The sequence below is a fragment of the Topomyia yanbarensis genome, chromosome 2 (assembly GCF_030247195.1).
Source record: "Topomyia yanbarensis strain Yona2022 chromosome 2, ASM3024719v1, whole genome shotgun sequence".
Taxonomy (NCBI): domain Eukaryota; kingdom Metazoa; phylum Arthropoda; class Insecta; order Diptera; family Culicidae; genus Topomyia; species Topomyia yanbarensis.
The window spans coordinates 50,272,870-50,294,469 of NC_080671.1; positions in this window are offsets into that span (position 1 = coordinate 50,272,870).

The following is a 21,600-nucleotide window of genomic DNA, read 5'->3' on the forward strand; positions in this document are numbered from 1 at the left end:
AAACACACTCTATCTCGTTTCTAAAAAAACTGAAGAATGAGATTCAGTTGTCAAAATTAATGCTTTAGAATGGCGCTTCCACGAGTATGTATGACAGTCAGACAGTCTTTCGGTTTTCTGAGCAATCGAGGGGGTCCGAATTACCCCCACGGTCTTGTTAGCCCCGGGTTCCCCTATATATTATTTTCATGGATATATAGCACTGTTATATCTCACAATATTTGATTCTAGGTTTTTCAACAGTTGTTACGAGCCATAGTACTCAAGGGAGAGCAAGGAGTTGAAGGGAGAAAGTTTAGAAAAGCGTGGAAGGATCATATATGCAAGCTTAGAGCTCACCGGCGACTTAACCTTTTGTCTGCTACCGTAGAAGTCAGGGTCTTTTGGCATTAGAAATGCGAATCACCTGAGCCTACGGCATGTCCGGACAAGCGTAAAGTAACTTGTTACTTCATGCTATCGGAACCGACTGTCTTGGTTTTGTTGACAACAACAATTAATTAAATTAAATGCATTTTCATGTGTATTGATCTTTTGGATGATATTTTTCGTTTAATATCTTGCTTTGGTAAAATTAGGAACTCTTTTTGCATAATTGGTGTGTGAATTGTTGAATAGGCGTTGGTCCAATTTTAGCGGTTTATCAATACTAAAAGAATGAATTCATGCAGCAATCAAAACTCAAATAGTCGATTCATCGATATTCAAATAATTTGTAAGTCGATATTGAAATAATGAATCATTCTATTAGATTTTTTGCCTTTATTTGAAAAAAACGACGGAAATTATTTTAATTTTCTAAAATGTTTTCTAAATTGTATTTGATCATATGGTCCCGGAGCAATAATAGGTTTTTCAAAAGGTCCGTAAACTTTCCTGCAACTTTCTCTTTGACATCTAGGCGATATTGTGAAACATTTGAAAGTTACATGAAAACAACCAAAATATGATTCAACTATATAGTTTAATCATCAGACCCTATGGTTGAAATATATTTTGGTTGCTTTCATGTAACTTTCAAATGGTTTACAATATCGCCTTCATGTCGAAAAGAAAGTTGCAGGAAAGTTTACGGGCCTTTTGAAAAACCTATTATTGTTGATGGAGAAATGCGACTAACTTATGAAAAGGTCGTAATAAAACAAAATAATTGTGTTGTTAAAACAAAAGTTAAAATATCTCGAGATCTACTACATTTTAGAAATTTTTTGTTAAGAACATTTCGATTTAAAAAGGCGTTTAGAATCATATTCAAAAAGAAAATTGTATTTTTGACTGCAATTACTAAGAATTATAAAAATATGCCAAAAGTTGTTGTTAGGAAAACTTTTTATTGAAAGCTTCTCCATGATCCAAATACACTAAAAACGTTCCTTTTTCGTCTTTAAAACGATAAGCATTAAATTTTTGACATTTTATGATGGAGTAACGCGAATAACTTTTAAAAAGAGCATAATTACACAATTAATTGTTTTGAAGGAGCAAAATTTCAAATATCTCGAAAACTATCGTATTTTGGAAGATTTTTGTTAAATGCATTTTGATTTTAAATGATGCTTAGAATTATATTCTGTAATAAAATTACAATTTTGTATGTCAATTAGTATGAAATTTAAAAACATGTACGAAGTTATTGTTAGAAAAACTTTTTTACCGATTTTTTTTCCATCATGCAATCATGCAATTTCTCTTTAGATTTTTAGTAACAAAATATAAAAAATTTAAAAAAATGGGTTTTTTCGCCATTTATATTTTTATCATAAATTTTTGTTTTTTTGAAAAATAACACAATATTTTTTTCAGTGTATATTTTTGACAGACAGAAGTATTCATTCCCTGTAATTTGTTCTCAGAGAGTTTTGCTGTATAAAATACAGTAATTGAACAAAATTTTTTTGAAATTCATACACGTAGAAACGTTTACGCCCTTTTGAAAAATTGCTCTTGTATCAAAATATTCCAATTGCCAGAGAATATCATGGAGATTCATACATTGAACACACTTGCAAAGTTTCGTTCGAATCGACGATGGTCATATTTTGCGGTCGGCCGGTTTCTCATGGAATCCCTCCAAAGCTGAATACAAAAAATCGATTTTTCGATAATTTAATTCTCAATAAATCGACTAAAAAATTCCAAAAATCCTTTACTCGATTAATCAATATTCAAATAACCCATCGATCGATATTAAAACAATCGAATAATTGATATTCAAATAATGGATTCATCGGATAATCGATTTTCAAAAAATCGTTTTATTGATATGAAAATACCCGATTAGGAGAAAATCATGAAATAGATTGCTCGAAATTCAAATAATCGATTAATCGTTAATCAAATGCAGTGAAGACCCGATTTCATTTGTCTCCGGTTTTGTCATCTTGTTGGCCCAATTTTGTTAAATCGATTAATCGATGTTCAAAAAATCCATTTTTCGATATAAATTCATTTGATTAGTCGATATTGAAGTAATCGATCAATCAATATTCTAATTAAAGATTGAGCGACATTCAAATAAACGATTGATTGATATTCAAATATTCCAATAATCGATGCACAAAAAATTTATTAAATGACATTCAAATTATCGAATGATCGATTTTTAAATACAGTGAAGACACAATTTTATTAGCCCCGAACTTGTTTTTGTCGCCCTCATATGAAAATCCGTTTTTATCCGCTCTAGCAGAAGAAATAAGTGAAATTCGAGTAAGTCCTTTCTTGAGCTTATTTTGCTTATATTAGCGGTGACAAATATGCAATAATAAAAATATAATTTTGTTTTAATTTGCCATATCAGAAAGGTTTATGACGCTCTGCGTAGGAGCTAAAAAGGAATATTTTGGAGCAGTTTTGGTATATGGTATGGTGAATTTTAGAGAGAATACATTTGCATGTTTGTTTGTTTGTTTGTTTGTTTGTTTGTTTGTTTGTTTGTTTGTTTGTTTGTTTGTTTGTTTGTTTGTTTGTTTGTTTGTTTGTTTGTTTGTTTGTTTGTTTGTTTGTTTGTTTGTTTGTTTGTTTGTTTGTTTGTTTGTTTGTTTGTTTGTTTGTTTGTTTGTTTGTTTGTTTGTTTGTTTGTTTGTTTGTTTGTTTGTTTGTTTGTTTGTTTGTTTGTTTGTTTGTTTGTTTGTTTGTTTGTTTGTTTGTTTGTTTGTTTGTTTGTTTGTTTGTTTGTTTGTTTGTTTGTTTGTTTGTTTGTTTGTTTGTTTGTTTGTTTGTTTGTTTGTTTGTTTGTTTGTTTGTTTGTTTGTTTGTTTGTTTGTTTGTTTGTTTGTTTGTTTGTTTGTTTGTTTGTTTGTTTGTTTGTTTGTTTGTTTGTTTGTTTGTTTGTTTGTTTGTTTGTTTGTTTGTTTGTTTGTTTGTTTGTTTGTTTGTTTGTTTGTTTGTTTGTTTGTTTGTTTGTTTGTTTGTTTGTTTGTTTGTTTGTTTGTTTGTTTGTTTGTTTGTTTGTTTGTTTGTTTGTTTGTTTATTTGTTTGTTTGTTTGTTTGTTTGTTTGTTTGTTTGTTTGTTTGTTTGTTTGTTTGTTTGTTTGTTTGTTTGTTTGTTTGTTTGTTTGTTTGTTTGTTTGTTTGCTTGTTTGTTTGTTTGTTTGTTTGTAGCTTAATTTCCTTCACTTTTTCACTGGCTGCCCACCGAAATATGTTAAGTACAAAATTCCTTGCCGAGTATAAGTGACAGCTTGTCTATTTTTTTCTTCAATTAATCTCATGAAACTTATTAGCTAAGTCTGCAACGGCAATTCCGTAAGCATCCAATGCAATCGCAATCAACCCCCGTTGTTGCAGACATCCGGCGCCACTCGAGCACATTCGTTGACATTCAGAAGAATGTTCACGTTGTACTTGAAATTGTTCATCGGTCTAGTGCAATCTACTCGGAGAACCTCTCGCCTCCGGTGTGGGGTGCTTTGTTCGAGCATGACAATCACAAATTGAATGAGCCCCCAGACCAGCAGCACAACTTACGGAGTCACTCAAACCTAATTAGGAAAATTTCCACTTAATCCGATTCCGTTCTTCAGTTGCAGTGTACACACGAGAGCGCATCGTTACCAGCAGCGTTTAGAAAGGATTGAAAGTACATCGTACTCCACACAGTATGTAGGTAGGTTGGTACGTGGAAAAAAAAAGGAGGAAAGCGGATTCTACCCTCTTACAAACCTGGCCCGAAGAAAAGAAGCAAAAGCGAAATAAATCAGATTAATTGAAAAGATATGTCTCTTCTCGCCTGTAAGTTTCGAGGTATTGGAGCTTCGTTTTCTGATTGGTGTGCATGTGATTGTATTTGGTGTGATGTCCTCCCATTTATCTTTCCAATGTCCTTCCAGAAGTGCTAGTTTAGTACGGAACACAGAATAGCCCCAAGAAGTAAAGCTACCTAGAATAGTGCATCCGGTGTCAGCTGTTGCTTGTGCCTCGCTGTCCCCACTGACGGTGGTGCTGACGATGATGATGATGATGAAAAACGAGAAAAACACATGTAAGACAAGCATCCAGCCAGTATTAGCTTCCTCCAGTACCCGGAAGTCATCAGGCCTTTTCCACACACTCTCTAGGGTAGTGGAATTGGTAATTGTGGGTTCTTTTTATGACCTTCATACCAGTACAATCTGTCTGAGAGTGTGTTCCTTTTTTCGAGTGTGGTTAAACGAAAAAAGACAAACGATGGGCTGTTGCGTGCCGGAAATTGATTGATAGACCGTAACTGACCTTCGCTAGGTTCTGACATTGTACATTGGAATAATACTGGTCGAGCGACATCTCCATCGTCAGACGTGGTGTGGTACAGCTCGTCCGCTTGGAATGGGGAAATGTGTGCACTAATGCAGTACGTGCAGAAGTTTAGGGAAGCGAGGCACGGCTCTTAAGATGTGGGATGTTTTACCTTAAGGAACTTAACCATTGCTGCCTAGTTTTGTTTATTTTTCTAGTTCTATTAAAACTGTGGATAGATACAAATTACCGTGCGTCACCGTGTTAACTGTCAATTAAATGGAGACGCGTTGTCGTCGGTAGGTTTGGATTGTTTTTCTTTCTTTCCATTCGTTTTCAACATTTTGCACAATTTTCACTCAGCACGCTTTGAGTTGAACTAATTTTTCACTTTAAATTGATGCCAATTGAACGATTTTGAAACCTTAAGAAACAATGTGAAATGTTGGATTAATTCGGTAAAAGGTATTTGTATATTCATTCAGTGTCCATATAATTCTGCTATATTTGAAGAATAACTTTTTTTTCAATTTTTCAAATTTTCGTGGAATTTGGGAATCAAAAAACGGTTTTCAATTAAAAATCGACTATTTTGTTATTGTACAAATATTATTAATAATAATTCAGACAAATGTTATCGTAATTACCGGAAAGAATTTCGTAAAATTCTAACAACATTGGTCTTGTAGATTTTGAGTTATGATATATACCGTGTTTTTCATAGATTCACTGTTACTCGCACAATTTTGAATATATTGCAATAAAAAATTTAGAAAATATTCTTTAAATGTTGCATAATTATATGGAAATTGTCGGATTAAACTAACACCAAATTATCGAAAACGTTTTTGCCACCAACAATAAAAATTTTTGTTCACCAAATAAAAATATGCAACGATCGAAACATGAATTTGATTGTACAGACAAGTTTGCCGGTAAGCTGAAGATCTGACAGCGAATCTGTAGATGTGGTCGGAAGGACTAGGTTTTCATCCTAACTAACGAGTGCGCGACGTAAATACGCTAGGCATAAATACGTTAGGCATAAGTACGTTTGGCATAATACACCGATCAGAATGAAATAACAAGATTATAACAGAATGCAATTTTCGTAACATATTTTGTTATAAATAAGATCTCGTTAGTAGTAAAAAGAATAGAAATTTATAACAAATAACAGAGCGAGACATAGTTTTGAAATCTTTTTGTTGTAAGTTACTGGTAGGGTAGGCATAATGGACGATCGGCATAATACACAAAAATATAATAGTGATCGCAAGGTTTTCTATATCGCAGAGGGTTCAAGCTTGAACTCGTTTTTTATAAAAAACTACGGCTATATTATATAATTTGTATAACTGTACCCATAGACAACAAAATGAAAAATAGCATGCGATATATTTATACCTCACAAGTGTAGACTTTTTTTTTATTCTTCTCCGGGATGTGCTGCATACTTTCTTAATTTAAGTGAACAGCACATAACAAGCCTATTAAATGACGTGACGTGATGATATCTTTCGGTAACTCATCATAGTACATGAAACAACTCTCCTTCGTATCAGACAGTTTCCGTTGTTCGATCTTTGAAAGCATCAAGAATATAATTATTTAACTAAATAATATTGGAGATTATCAATATAGAAGCAGTAATATTCGTATGTTCGATTAATTAATAATAAAATGCATCATTCTTTCTTTCATGAGCTGTTCTTCGAGACCAATCCCGCAACAGAAAGTTCCTTTAAGTGATACTTCAACATGATAATTTATGCCTAACGTCCATTATGCCAATCGTCCATTATGCCTAACATCCATTATGCCTCTCCAATATTATGCCTCACGACCATTATGTCACACGTATTTATGCCTAATGTCCATTTTACCTAACGTACGTATACTAAACGACCATATGCCTAACCTATTTATGCCTAAGAGACCATTCATAAAAACTAACGCTCCTTGGAGATCTCCAATGAAACAACTTACACAAGTCCAACAGGCAGTGACACCAGACTAAAAGAAACGGAAACGCTGAGGAAAACACGGAGTCTATCGGTTCTTTTTTATTATTTCCCCTTTTCTTTCTTAAATAAGCAGGAATTCAAGAAATATGGATGAGAGTCAAAGGAGACATAAAGGGGAGGTAGGAATGAAGGTAGAAAACTGCAAAAATGGTAAGTTTTCTAGTACACATGTGTTATGTTATATATATACAAATTGAACCAATATACTAAATACGCGTCGATTTCCTGCTTAAATGGAATCGAAAGTTTTACTGTAATGTTGTAATCCAATTGATACAAACATTACAGTAAGGCGGGGCTAGTTGATGGAACGATGACCTCGGAACATGTCTGGCACTGTACACGAAATGGGTCATCGGAAAGTCAATTGAGCTAACACCTTCCTAAATCCGTGAACCAAGTTATTTGCATGAATGTTTAAAGACATGCAAACATCTTTTTTCTGTAAATCACTACCAGCTAGTGGGAGATAGGAAGGTTAACACACACACACACACACACACACACAAGAGACCATTCATAAATTACGTAACTCAAAAATTGTCCAACATTGACTCCCCCCTCCGCCCATGTAACAAACTGTCACAAATTTTTTTATCCCATCGCTCCCCTATTACGTAACAAATTCTTTAACCATTTTTTTTCTACAGTAAAAACATGTTACGTTACGTTCCAGCTTACTCCCCCCTCCCATATGTCACAACATGTCACAATTTATCGTACCCACCCTCCCCCCTAAAAGCTTTACGTAATTTATGAATGGTCCCTAATAGGGTACACCCCTAACTAACGATATGAACGGAGAGTTATACGAAGGAGCGGAACCATCATCACGTGATCTTATATGTTTCTTGGATACGCGGACGACATCGACATCATTGGCGTTGACAGCTGAGCAGTGGAAGAGGCATTTTTTCTACTAATTTATTTTATTTATTTTATTTATTTATTTATTTTCGTCAAGCATATGTAGACTACATAGAATGGTTTTACAATATTGACTTATATACTATACATTATTTCTACGGTTTAGTTCAGTTTTGATTTGTTTTCTAGACATGGAAAGGTCAATTATTACACAATTTTCAATAATGACGCATCATTCTATTGATGGGGCTATTTTTAGCATAGTTTGTCCTAAAAGATTGTTCTTGGAATAAATTACGAGTTCTTAGTTGTCGGCTAGGTACATAACATTTTATATGCGAAAGTAATGATGCGGATTGTACACGTTGAGAAATAATGTCGTTGATAAAGTAAAGCATGGCAAATTCGCGGCGTTCTTTGAGTGTTTGTATATTAATGAGCATGCAACGTGCTTTATACGATGGAAGAGGAAATGTCGTCCAGTTTAGTTTACGAAGTGCGTACAAAATAAATTGTTTTTGGACTGATTCGATGCGTTCTTCGTACAGGACAGTGTATGGGTTCCATACTATGCTGCAATATTCCAAAATTGGCCTGACATATGTATTGTATAATGATTTTATTGTGTAAGGGTCTTCAAAATTGTAGGTGAAACGTTTAATAAAGCCCAGCATACTATTTGCTTTATTTATTATTGTATTATAATGTTCAACAAATGTGAGCTTTGAGTCTAAGATTACGCCTAAATCTCGTATAATTTTGCATTTTTCTACAAGTTGGTTGCCTAAGTGTATGTCTATGGGAACATTTGAAATTTTTCTGCTGAAGGTTATTGAATTGCATTTCTTTACATTAAGTTGGAGTAGGCTTTTGCTACACCACGTGTGGAATATATTTATTTCGTTTTGGAATATTTCAGTGTCTTTGACATTTCTTATTTCCAAGAATAGTTTCATGTCATCTGCATATATAAGCACTTTAAGATGTTTGAGTATGAAGGTAATGTCATTAACGTACAAAATAAAAAGAAGAGGGCCTAAGTGGGAACCCTGGGGTACGCCAGAGGTGACAGAAATTGGATCCGAGAGTATATTCTGAAAGCGAACTGTTTGTTGACGGTTCGTTAAATATGATTCGAGCCATTTCAATAGATTATTTTCTATGCCATATTTTTGCAGTTTGAAGAGTAATAAAGGTATGTCAATACGGTCGAATGCTTTACTAAAGTCAGTGTAGAGTGTTTCCACATGGTTGCCATTGTCCATTGCATTTACAGTAAATGTTACAAATTCTAAAAGGTTTGATGTTGTTGAGCGGCCTTTATAAAAGCCATGCTGCTTGCTTGTTATTTGATTTTTGATTTGCTGAAATATTTTGTCATTTACTAGTTTTTCGAATAATTTTGGAATGCATGATATAATGGCAATCCCACGATGGTTTCGGATGTCCGATTTAGCGCCTGATTTAAAAATTGGCACTAAAAGGGATGATTTTCATATTTCTGGGAATGTTCCATTTTTCAGTGACATGTTGAAAATATGTAGTAGTGGTAGAGTGAATTCTTCTGCTAGATTTTTTAAAAATATTGGTGCTATTCCGTCCGGTCCAGGCCCTTTTGATGCGTCTAAGTTTTTTAGTGCAGTGGTAATTTCGTGTTCAGATAGTTCGTGGACGGCAATGTCATTTGAAAATTCAGGTATAAATGAAAAGTAGTCGCGGTCGCGGTCTGTTTCGGAATATGAAGTATAGATTTCTTGAAAGAATTTTCCAAATAAATTGCAAATTTCAGTATTGTTATTTCCTACATGTCCGTCAAAATGCATTTGGGATGGAAAGTTGCTACTTTTCAATTTCGTTTTCACGTAATTGAAGAAATTCTTTGGATAGGTCTTGATTTCAGTCTCGATTTTACGATTATATTCTTCATGCGCAGTGTTAATGGCTATGTCGAGTTGGGAGCAAATATCCAGATAATTTTGCCGATTTGTAATGCTATGTTCTTTCTTGTAAATTTTATGTGCTTTTTGCTTTCTATTTTTTAAATTTTTCAGATGTTGGTTGAACCATACAGGCTGCTGGCCGCCATGAGTTCTTCTTCTTCTTTTTACTGGTACTGTTCCAGAGATTAAATTCGTTACAATTAAATAGAATTTAGTCACTGCTTCGATGACATTTCCTTCTATACGCAATACAGTTTGCCAATTCATTCTACATAGTCTACGTTTGACTTCTTCGAAGTCAGTTTTATGCTATTCCGGCACTTCCTCATACTCCAAGTCGTTCGGGGAAGAGTTTTGATGAATTTGACACGGCTCAATGCGTGTATCTTTCGTGTTTTTACAAGATGTAAAAATAACTGTCTGTACTTCGGGTCCTGTTGACGCAGCTTTCTGCTGCGTGTTGAGATCCTTTTTCTTGGCGGTGATGCACTAGTTGCGTTATCCTCTGCAACTTGGAAGTCAGCCCGTCTGCCTCCTCTAGCGTTTTCGCTCACGTCCATGTCGTCATCAGTATTGCTTTCATGCTGTTAATTGTCGGAAATTCTAGTTTGTATCTTATGCTAATGGGTCACTGTTGTAAATCCGTCTTCATCGGCATTTGTTTCTTTATTAGTTGGTTGTTGGTTTGGAGGCATTTGATGCATTCCTTGTTTTGTTCGCTTTTGGTTAAAGCAGTTGGTTTACTAGTACTGGGCACGATCATTATTGATTTACTGTTTGTTACTGCCCGATCCGCAGTCGTTAGTTTAGCAACCGGTTGTGGTTAGCATATGACGACTGTGTATCGGTCTTACCTGTAACAGATGAAATTTCCTTAACAGCCTCTGTGCAATGTTTTCCGTGGTGTAGCGGCTGATCACGAAATTGGCACGCAGGAATCTGTCCTATATGTGACACCTTGGAATGATTTGCATTAGATGGTCAGGTAGGAGGGGGATTGGTTTTGTCGGCCGAATTCTCATCACCCACATGTTGTTACGAAGACCCGGAATGAAGTTCCTCCAAGAATCTTCCTTTACGTTATCCACTTCTCCACACATCAAAAAAATTTGAATTTTATCGTTGACGTAATTGCAAACATGACACAATTCAACAAACCGTAATTTACGAAATGACAGAACATTACCGTGTTCCATTTAATTTTACATGAAACATATACTTTACATGCGCAATGACATAAAATTACACTTCCTACCATTCAGAACAAACGATGTATGTGGAGTAAAATTACATGATTTACGAAATTAAACGTCATGTAAAATTAAAATCAAACGTAAAACTAAGTCATTTTCGATGCTCGTATATGTCATGGTCAGGAGACGTAAGTTTACACTATTTTTTCTAGGTGTGCATATTTTGACATGAGTTGTTTTATAGGGGCGGGATTAGTACGCGGTGCCAGATCGTCTAGCTTAACTTCAATAGTATCATTATCTATGTATGTTGGGACACTGTATGAAATGTGATTAAATTCGACAACATGTTTCAAGTTGTTCTGCGTAGCAAATGATTCTGATTGTTTAATGTTTTTGAACACAATCAGTACCTCATGACGTAGATGGTGGAATTGCATACCATCAACTTCTGCTATGTTGAGCTTCAGGCTTACTTTCAACAATTGCTCCATTTCACGAATCTATGATCTTACGGGACATTTCAAAAAGCCAATAGAAACACAGTTCGACCGAATCGAAGAATAAACTAACTTTGCATTATCACTCATTGTTTGTTCACGTTCACACACTAGGTAGAAGGAACGAAATTTTGCGTTGACAAAGCAGCACACGGGTAGATTTTATTGCTTGCTCTGACAACAGCAGAGTGATTTTTAGCTTCTGAACTGAATAAGAGGGGAAACCAGACTGAAAAGGCACTTATACCTTTTAAAAGAATGAATATGAGAATCGACCTGACTCTAAACTCTTCCAAAACAAAACACATGGTAGCTTATAGAAAGCGATGCAGTCGTGTCGGTTCCAAGGTGAAAATCGATGGGGTACGGTACGATGTTATCGACGAAATCATATATCACTGGTGACGTGTCATAACGATGTTAGCCACCAATAAAATGGCGTGTTGCGGTTGCGAACTCCCTGTTGCTCAAGTATGGTCATAAAGCATAAGCATTAAAAGAACCAGGCTACCGAGTGCTCGGTATGCTTAAGCATATACATAATTCTATGATCAATACTATGTGACAGAGCAGAAAATGGAAAATGGCGCAGACGCATGAACCCCAAGCTGTACAGTACAAGTATGCCGGTATCGGAAAGCTAATAAAAGCACAACAGGTTGGACATGTAGTGTGAATGCCAATATTATGCTCAGATGAAAACCTTTAATAGGACGTCAATTTCGGGACAAAGCTCAAGCTCGCTGGCTGTATGCAACCGAGCAAGATATGCGTGCGATGGGTGCTCAAGAAGATTGGGGAATGGCGGTCCAAGTAACCTAAACATTTAAAATATATTCATCCATAATTCGAAGCACCCGGTTTGTTCGGCCATGATGATGATAATGATATTTTCAATTTTATTGCCGTAGTGGGCTACCGATTGTGATACATTTTTCACAGCATCTTCCGCGCAAGTTTTTTTATGGCAGTAGTCTGATCACATGTAAGCACGTAGGAATCTGCTCTTGATACACAGTGTGGTTTGTGCAATTTAAGTTTCGAATTTTTGGAATTGTAAAAGCAGGTTTGAAGAAATAGATCACGGTGTTCCTAAAACCGTTATTGACAAAAAAATTACCATAAATTTGTCATACGGCATTCAAAAGATACAGTATCCAAGCATCTTCTCAGTGAATTTCAAAATGATCCATCGAGGGATTCGAGAGAAATTGCAATTTGAAGTTTTATGACACGTTTCACAAGGCTACCAGCAAACACCCACGGGTTTGGTCCTATCTCTACAACCAAAAATTTTTTTGTCTCTTTATTTATTACATGACATTCGAAAGATATAGTAATCAAGTATATCCCCTGCAAGTTTGAAAATATTTCATTGACGGAATCGGAATTTATAACGGTTTGGATGTGGTATGCGGTCATAGATGGGTTTTCTACCAGACTTCAAGCGTGAATCCATGTTTATCCATTGACTATTTAGATCGTTTATACGTGCCGCGGTTTTAGAGGAAAACCTGACCATTTAATTGCATAAATATGATGTACAAAAGGTGTTATTTATATGATACACTGAAAAAATATGAAAATAGGGTTGTCTACACAACGTTAAATATTATTTGTAAATTAAAAAAAAATGGATAAAAGTCAGAATGTTTACTTCAAAAGGCCATATTTCAATGGTTTGTTGACCGATTCTAATTATTTTTTCATTATTGAACAAGTAGACGTTTCGTCGTTAATTTTCATTAAGAAGAATATAAAATAGAGTTGCCTACTTCAAACAATAGACAACATAATTATCCTCAATTATATGTATTATCACTATTTAGTGAATATCTTTGTATTCAAAACGATGACCTATACATTAGTTGAATGCAATGAACGCAAACTACAAATGATGGAAAAATAAAACCATAAATTTAAAAAATATGAAGGTATTTGCTGATTCAGATCAATTTATGTTATGATACGGTTTTTGTTGGAAATTTGGTACAATCGCTGGTTGGGTTGACAGATGTTAAAACTGGTCAAAGGGGATGTTATTAGTACAAGTTCATCTGCTCATATCTCTAACTATTGTCAGTTTTATTGTCGAATTGAACTTATCATGAGAATTTGACATTCAGATGTTTATACAGCAATTGCAATCAACTAGTATATAAAAATGGATAGGCAGCTATTTTTAAAACAAAAATATTTACTAAATAATGATAATACATATAGTTGAGATCAACTATATCGCCTATTTATTGATGTGGATGACTCTGTTTTATATTCTTCTTAATGTAAATTAACAATGAAACGTTTACCTGTTCAATAATGAAAAAAATAATTAGAATCGGTCAACAAACCATTGAGATATGGCCTTTTGAAGTAAACATTCCAACTTTTATTCATTTTTTTAGTTTTCACATTATATTTAACGTTTGGTAGACAACCCTATTTTCATATTTTTTCAGTGCACCATATAAATAACACCTTTTGTACATTATATTTATGTAATAAAATGGTAAGGTTTTCCTTTAAAAACCGCGACACGTATAAACGATCTAAATATTCAATGGACAAACATGGATTCACGCTTGAAGTTTTGTCGAAAACCCATCTATGACCGCATACCACATCCAAACCGTTATAAATTTCGATTCCGTCAATGAAATATTTTCAAACTTGCAGGGGATATACTTGATTACTATATCTTTCGAATGCCATGTACTAAATAAGCAGACAAAAAAATTTGTTTGTGGAGATAGGACCAAAGCCGTGGGTGTTTGCTGGTAGCCTTATGAAACGTGTCATAAAACTTCAAATTGCAATTTCTCTCGAATACCTCGATGGATTATTTTGAAATTCACTGAGAAGATGCTTGGATACTGTATCTTTCGAATGCCGTATGACAAATTTATGGTCATTTTTTTGTTAATAACGGTTTTAGGAACACCGTGAGATCTTTCGACGCATTTTCACCATAAAATCACCACCGCACAGTGTTTTAAAACGTCGTTTTCGTGCTCAAAATTAATAGCGTCTAAACCGTTGACTTTAGAGGTATAGTTTGTTCGGAGAAGTTGTTGTTCTTATGAATGCACATGCACAGGAGTATACCGTTCAGTGATTAACTCACCTATAAGTGATATATGAAATTTATTTTCCGAACTAATTAAGATAGAGACTTTGTGTCTTCGGCAAAGTTGTAGCCAATATTACTACAAAAGAAATTGCTGAAGACACCATATATCTAGCTTTAGTAGTTTACGATTTATGGAACATATTATATGGTAGACCCCTTAAAATTAGTTTTTTCATGATAACCTTTTTAGACATTCTCGTATCTTCTGGGAACCTTCCACAAAGTTATTTGCAGTGTCGAAACACATATTTTTGCCGAACATAGTTACTTCTTATCTGTTTAATTTAAAAAGATTCCAAATTTTACGATTTTTTGGGGTAACTTCCACTTTAAATAATTCGTTAAGGAGCAAAAAGGAGCAAACAACATCACAACATACTGAAAGTACCAGCTTTTTACTTTCATATAGTGGCCCGATTGTTAGTCGACGCGATTCTCCCCGAGTGTTATGCTCAATACAATATGCCATCGCAGTGGTATAAAATGAAATATTCAAGCGCACTGCGATAAGTAGCTTCATCTTTTCATGGTAAATTGCATAAAACATATTCATAGATGCCCAACAAAGGAATAGGGAACTTTGACCACAATCAGGATCAAAGTACGAAACGAAGCATATCGTGCGTTCGAGAAGTGTGTCACGTGAAATTTAAACAATCAGTGGATACTGGTAAGCTTGAAAAAAACGATCCCACCAGAAGGTTTATTAATGTCTTTCGTGACATTTATAATGGAGCTTAATTAACGTCACCTGTTCACAATGTGGATTCTGTCGTGACTGAAGCTCGTGGATGGCCAAAAACTTTATGAAACGATTTTCAGAAGACGCCAAAACTCTTCTAGTGGAAGAAGAAAGCTTTGAAGATGACGGAGAATACGATTATTAAAAATAAATTTATTTTTCTATGGTATAATGAAAATATCGACATTATTAAACACATCCAAAACTACATTTTGATTTTTGAAAGGCAAACCATATGCATTGCATGTTTTAGGCGAACGTGTTCTATGCAATTTACCATAAAAACATGAAGCTGTTTGTCGCAGTGCGCTTGAATATTTCATTTTATACCACTGCGATGGCATATTGTATTGAACATAACACTCGGGGAGAATCGCGTCGACTAACAATCGGACCACTATATGAAAGTAAAAAGCTAGTACTTTCAGTATGTTATGATGTTGTTTGCTCCTTTTTGCTCCTTAACGAATTCTTTAAGGTGGAAGTTACCCCAAAAAAATCGTAAAATTTGGAATATCTTTTTAAATTCAACAGATAGGAAGTAACTATATTCGGCAAAAATATGTGTTTTAATACTTCTAATAACTTTGTGGAAGATTCCAAGAAGATACGAGAATGTATAAAAAAGTTATCATGAAAAAACTAATTTTAAGGGGTCTTCGATATAATATGTTCCATAACTCGTAAACTACTAAAGCTAACTAGATGGTGTCTTGAGCAATTTCTTTTATAGTAACATTGGCTACAACTTTGCCGAAGACACAAAGTCTCTATCTTAATTAGTTCAGAAAATAAATTTCGTATATCACTTATAGGTGAGTTAATCACTGAACGGTATACTCCTGTGGATGCGCAATCATCAGAACAACAACTTCTCCGAACAAACTATATCTCTAAAGTCAACGGCTTAGACGCTATTAATTTTGAGCACGAAAACGACGTTTTAAAACACTGTGCACCGGTGAGAATATTCTAGAAAAAGTCTATCCAAGTGCAGTAATTAGTCTATTTTATCTCTATTCCTATTATCAGCCTACCGTGTTCGTGGTTTGAAAACCAGTATTTTATCATTTTCAGGCCATTTTTTATGATTTTACGAGTCCTTAAAAATAAAACAAAGTTTGGCACAGCATCTATTGAAGGATGAGTAATGGCTAAGCTGACCAGCTCTGACGGAAAAATCCGTACACTATGCGAACCGTTTTCTTGAGGGTGGTAGACGACTACGCGTCAATGCCGAATGGTGTACAAATTATTTCGGCAGAGTTGGTCAGCTTAGTAATGGCCAGAATATGTTTAACTTATTCTACTTATCCGTGTTCTCACAAGATAATCTCCTCTTCTATATACACAAAAATGTAAATTGCAGCACTGTCATTTTCGATCTCGTGTTTCTATCTCTTTCTGTTTGGGATTATGAGTTGAATGATATCAATACTGAATGGCATAGGTGATGAAACTGGATATTCGTGGGCCCCCCATTTCAACAAACAGTGGTGCATTTCAAAAAGCAGCCCATTTATTGTTTGTTTGGGTCAATTTTTGGATTAATATACGTGTTAAGAAGAATTTAGGGTAGGGCACATTAGTTCTTATTGAAGTGAATGTCGAATAGTTTAGTGTAACGAAATATCTTTCAGCTTTCATCTGTTGTTGTAGTTGTGTTTATCTAAAAGTTGTTAATAATCCACATACAAGTATAACACGAATTACTATAAAATAAGGGTTTGGGTTCAGTTAAAACTACTCAAGTTATAATGCAATTTTTCAGTCCTAGTCCAGTAAATTATTCACGAGAAAAAACCTATTGGCCGTAAGTAACAATGAGAACCCTCTTTGTTTACTTGATCCAAGTCACTTGGAGATTCAATCATTGGGAAATACTCATGAAACCCATCAAAAGGCCTTCTTCGAAGAGGTCCAATTTCTTAGGTTTTGTATTATAATATGTTACGATATCTAGACGTTACGAGGGTTTGTTCGATGATCCAATCCGCTCAAGACAGTCGTTTGTTGCCAGAATCTGACCTGTTAAAGATCACTTTTTCACGATTCCCACGTGGGTCCAATGTCAGTGACGCTGCTCCCTGCCTAGTGCGAGGTAGACGGTTGTCGTCGCTCTTTCGGATGATTTACGGGAGCTTTGAAGTTATATGACAGGAACAGAAGTAGTTGTTGACGAATGATGATTGGAGTGACGGAATCCTGCAGTTTTGAAAGTAGAAAACGCACTTGTCTGGTGATTCCAATTTTTACTTTAATCGGGAATACCAACGTAGGAAGGTACTAAACTTCTACTGGTAAGAAACTAGAAAGGATAACTAATACATATATGGCAAAACTAACTAATTAATTTTACCTAACAATATTCACTGTGATGCGAATAAACCCAAACCATTCCTTCCTCTTGCACAATCTGGCACAGATCCTTAGTTTAAAACACGAGTACTATCTTTGTAACTGAAACTACGCAATCGTTCACAAATTTACCCGAGTTTTTTCCGAAGCCTTTTTGTATTCGGCTTCAATTTGTTTTGAATATCCGCAAGCCCCGATCTTCTACCACTAAACCACGTGTCTAGTCGAATGGCATTCAAAACCCAGAGACAAATAAAATCCCCACCACTACAGTTTAGTCTTTGGTTGTAAATCAAAGAAAGGGTTTATTTATTTATTTATTTATTTATTTATTTATTTGTTTGTTTATTTATTTATTTATTTATTTATTTATTTATTTATTTATTTATTTATTTATTTATTTATTTATTTATTTATTTATTTATTTATTTATTTATTTATTTATTTATTTATTTATTTATTTATTTATTTATTTATTTATTTATTTATTTATTTATTTATTTATTTATTTATTTATTTATTTATCTATTTATTTATTTATTTATTTATTTATTTATTTATTTGTTTATTTATCTATTTATTTATTTATTTATTTTTCGTCTGACCCAGATGGTCTTAATGAATATGAAGGGATGGGGAAACGCCAATTTGAGTGAAACATTAACTATACTCAAATTGGCATAAAACCCCATATCTTTTCAAATGAATACACAATACAGAACTTAACAATAAATACAGAATAAAATATAACAAAAACAATAAAATAAACAAATGTAAAAATATAAACAAAAGCAGCAAATAAAAATACAGACTAAAATGTCGTCAGAAAATATTTGGCATGTCAGAAACTACTTAATAGCCGGTTTTTGAAGGTAGTAGATAACACGTTGAAATCGAAATCCGCAAACACTTCGTTGAATGTGGCAGACATGAAGCGAATCGGATCATGACCACCATACAGGGAGTTCCCGGGTTCCAACAGCAAAAAGCTTCGTTGACAGAGTACATGTTCCGGTGCATGGGATGTGGAGTTGACCCAAAAATTCCGGCGCATCTAACTCTCCTAGACGAATCTTAGCGACGAAAACAGCTTGACCTACTCTCCTTCTCGCTTCAAGCGAGTGTAAACCTTAATAGTGGGGCGACGTCTGCGATGCGATCATCCACAAAAAAGTAACTCGACTGGATCCGAAGGGTGCTCATGATCAAACTCTCATCTGACTGTTATTCGAAGGAACTCCCATCCGAGATGCATTATAGTATAGGTGTTCACATTCGTCATGTTTGAGTGTGTTGGTTTGTTGCTAGTGAAATTAATCTTGGCAGCCCAGGACCGCGAAGCACATAATCAACAAACCGACCAATCGAAACGAAGCTTGTAAGCACGTGGTAAAAATAAGTATGGCGTCCGGGATCGCGAAAGAGCAAATGTTTACATCACTAACCAATCAGAATGAAGTATGGGACCACGTGCTTCTGTTTTCTTCTTCATTTCTTCTTGTTTGCCCGGAAAAAGTGACAGCTGATGCACACATAGAAAAAAAAAGTGTACACCTGTATACACCTCGACTCCCACCAACACTCACTCTTCTTCACATTTCTTGCGAAATTGCAAAAGCTTTTACCTACGCCGAACTGACCCAATGTCGTATATACAGGTCTGGCAAAGATGGCACTTTGGTATTCGTAAGATGAATCGTACATGAGTGGTGTGAGTGATCACAGTATAAATCGACTTGCTTTCGTCATAGCGGTCGTTCCGCTCCCATTGAATCGTATGACCGCTATGACGTCGACCCGTTGTGCTTCTGGATTGTTTACATATTTTTGGTTGCCAACACTAGCAAACCGTGTGTTCCGCCACACCTATATATACCTCATTGGAACTGACCATCCTTTAGAGGGGCCACTCAATATTTACATTTATGCCGTAGTACCGTAAAATGGGGGAATATTGATAACTTTTTCATAAGTTTTTTGGATAACTACCTTCAATTCAAGTAGATGTGACTGCTTGTATTTTTAAAACAATTTCTGGTACCCATAGATTTCAAATGATCAAATTGTTTGGTTTTTTTTTCGTTTTACTATAAAAATAAAATCACTTGAATGTAAATTTTCAATCGTTGTTCAACAAAATTTTGATCAACAAAATTTTTGAATCGAAATGAGAAATAACGCTCCAAATATGCCCGATATTGTGACGTCTCGAGAGCGAACAAAATTTTCTAGAAGGATACAGTTGACTTTTATCGAATTTTTTCGGGAAAATTGCCTAAATAAAATAGTTATCAATGAAAATCTCGGATTTTTAAAATGAATCATTGGCCAAAACTATTTACATACAAGAAATTGTTTGAACAGCTTGAAACGATACACGGGAGTTGTATCATTTTCAATTTGAATTTGTGTTCATAAAAGGTACAGAAAATGACACAAAATTTGTTGCCGATAGATGCTGACCATGTTTAGAATACGGTTTGTATTTTGCTTCGATGATTTTGTTGGAGGAAATCATCTTATCGTACGTTACTGAAAAAGGTTTTATTTGATCAAACTTACCTTGGTGATCAAAGATACCCCGTTTTCGGTACTAACTCAATTCGTTCCGTTTCACTGAATCATACGCTGCCTAGAAACCCACAAACAGATGGTGAGTTCACATGTTTTATTCCCGGAATTTATCCAGAATTTGTCATGTGGTAATGATTTAGTCTGTCGTTGATTGGCTTCTCGATAACGCAGTTGTTTTTTAGCAGAGCTGGTCACTCCCGATTTTTAGAAGCTCCAGTTCTTCGTAAAGGCCATACCGTTTTACAGCCTTCGAATAGCCTTTCGCACTTCGTCTAGCGTGGGTGGAGGACATTATCCCACATCCTCATTCTATTTGTGCCTCCTCTACTCGTTTGTCCATTCAATAGCAAATTCCACCTGGAATCTACTCCTATACAACCTGTGAACAGATTCTCGTCCCGGTCGTAAATCATGAGCGATGTCTGAGTGCTTTTCCTCCTCATGTTGTTGATCGTTTTGTAAACCTTTCTCAGCTATACATTCATATAATGGAGTACATACTTTAATAGGAAACTGTGGGCTCTTGAAATGAAAATGCAAAAAGCAGGTTTTCCCATACTAATTTCCATACCATTGTGGAATGTCGGGTTATAATTAATTGACCCTATGTGGGCGGGCATAGCGTAGTTGGTAAATCGACTGCCTTATACGCAGCTCACCTAGGTTCGAATCCCAACCGCGCACATAGTGTTAGAGATTTTTCCAAAGAGGTTTTTAGAACCCGAAAAAGAATGACAATAAGATTAAAACCTCTATAATACAGAATAAAAAAATAAAATTTTGCACAGTTTTTTGGGACCCTACATCGACCCAAAAAAATATTTGGTCTTCCTTGATGAAGATATGTATATTTTTATACACAACACATCCTAATAGATAGTCTACCATAAAATAAAAACGTAAAATTAGTAACGCTCGTAAAGATTTCAAAAGAATTGGTTTACGACATTGCAATAGTCATAATTTACAATCCAAAGCAACATTAATTGTATTCAAACTATCTTAAAACTAATAAAACCAAGTTGAGCATTTCTCGCAAACATCTCTATGCAAAGAATCCCGCCTCTACTTCATATTTCTTTATAACCACTATGCCACATACATCGCAAACCATATTTTTCCCCAAAATTCAATCTTTCCCGCTCCGCAGAATAAAACAGTTTGAAATGCACTTCATCCGACCACCATAAGTAACAGACTCACCAAGTGATACAGCACCGCACCGGCAAGCAACATTGTGTCGCCATTTCGAAGACGACGACGACGACTACTACGGAAGGCACAATGCACCACCCACCCACCGTTCTTTAAGAGTACACATAGATCCATACACTTCAGCACCCAACATTATTCACTTCCAGCTCCAGCGCAGTAGCGGGGATGGTGGGATTGCGAGCCAGCATGATTTAGAGAATCCTTATCTGGTTTATTTTATTTTACATGGAATCATTACGAATGCTTAACATCCGACAACTAGTTTCTTTCTTGGGTTGGCTCCGTTTTCCCGCATGTGAGATGTACTCAGTAGCACCGATCTACCCGCACAAGAAAG